This window comes from Otolemur garnettii, unplaced genomic scaffold (genome assembly GCF_000181295.1).
Source record: "Otolemur garnettii isolate 467f Iridium unplaced genomic scaffold, OtoGar3 scaffold00127, whole genome shotgun sequence".
NCBI classification, from domain to species: domain Eukaryota; kingdom Metazoa; phylum Chordata; class Mammalia; order Primates; family Galagidae; genus Otolemur; species Otolemur garnettii.
In genome coordinates this window covers 2,642,322-2,643,984 of record NW_003852522.1, presented here as the reverse complement: position 1 = coordinate 2,643,984, position 1,663 = coordinate 2,642,322, and the positions used below count along the sequence as shown (strand labels likewise).

Sequence of the window (1,663 nt, the reverse complement as noted above, 5' to 3'; positions counted from 1 at the left end):
GACAGGAGCCTCAAGCTATCCCCCTGGGTAAAGTGCCATGGCATCTCAGCTCACAGCAACCTCCAACTCCTGGGCTCAAGCGAGTCTCCTGCCTCCACCTCCCAAGTAGCTGGGACCAGAGGTGCCCGCCACAACGCCTGACCATTTTTTTGGTTGCAGCCATCTTTCTTGTTTGGCGGACTCGGGCTGGGGATTCGAACCTGCCACCTTGGGTGTACGTGGCTGGTGCCTTAGCCACTTGAGCCACAGGCGCCGAGCCTAGAATCCAAATTTAATGTTTGAATTTCCTGCAAACATTCAAGCAGTGTGAGAACTGATGTGTGCTTGGGTTAGTTATTTCTGATCCAGTCTATCACTGAGGGGGCAGCCTCCTGGGCTATTGGGGGATCTCCCTGACTTTGGACTTTGAATCCAGTCCTCCTTAAGCCCACAAGGTCTTATCCAAACAGGCATCCAGATTTGTCAGGTTTAGCACAGTCCTTTAGGGCAAAGTGACTTTTATATTTCCTTACCTTCCAGAGTTCCTGGTTTGCCCTGGCTGTATCTGTTACCTTAGTCGGCTTTAAAAAGATGATTCCTTATGCTTTGTTTTGCTATTGACAGGTTGTGTTGCCATTAGTGGAAATGGGAAGCCTTGTTCCTCATTGTTAGTCCTGGGGTGCTCAGTGTGTTCCATGGATTAGAGACACACTGTAGAAACAGGACAGAAGGGGGAGTTGGGGTGGATGGAAAACCACTGCAAAGTTAAAGGACAAAGCATTGCTGGAAGGATTTGAAGGTGTGGTTTAGCTACCTGTGAGGCTGGAAACTAGGAACTAAGTGTCCATTGAGAACCAGAACAGCCCCCTCTCTAAGGCCATGCTATTAATTGGTGTCTCTGGGTGTCCAATGCATTCTTGCTTTCCTCCTGCTAACTGGTTCACCCCTATTCACATAACAAATAGTTCAGTATATCCAGTGAATATTTGCTGAGCCCCTTCTGTCTGTCAGGCATACTCCTGATGCTAGCAGTATGGCATGGACAAGGCAGACAAAGCCCCTGCCTCCAGAAGGAGGAGTGAGCCAGGAAGAGGGCACAGGTACAAAGGCCCTGAGGTAGCTGCCCTCAAGTGATTAGGGTTATTCTGATCATGTGTGACAAAAATCCAACTTGAATCCATTTCATCAATAGAAGCTTCAGGCTCACTGGGACTCTGTCTCTCCTACCTGTACCAGCATGACCACAGGAGCCAGGCCTTTCTCCTCCTAGGTCAGCAGCCCCAGTAGATAGAGAGCACCATTTTCTCAAAAGCCCCAGTACAAATCCCAGGGCAGCTTCCCATTGGCTCAGTCCGGATCCCATGACTATCTAGGAACTAATCCCTCGGAGGCAGGGATTACAATGCAGGTTTTGTTTTGTTTTGTTTTGTTTTTTGGAGACAGAGCCTTAAGCTGTTGCCCTGGGTAGAGTACCATGGCATCACAACTCACAGCAACCTCCAACTCCTGGGCTCAAGCGATTCTTCTGCCTCAGCCTCCCAAGTAGCTGGGACCACAGGCACCTGCCACAATGCCAGACTATTTTTTTTTTTTGGTTGCAGCCATCTTTGTTGTTTGGCCAGCCTGGGCTGGATTCAAACTCGCCACCTTAGGTGTATGTGGCTGGTGCCTTAGCCACTTGAGT

At 49.5% G+C, this 1,663-nt stretch overlaps 1 protein-coding gene across 6 annotated transcripts in view; it reads left to right on the top strand.

Annotated features, from left to right (window-relative positions):
* Positions 1–1,663, top strand: part of PRKCSH (protein kinase C substrate 80K-H) — a 14,546-nt gene that overhangs the window by 6,033 nt on the left and 6,850 nt on the right. The window lies entirely within an intron of this gene.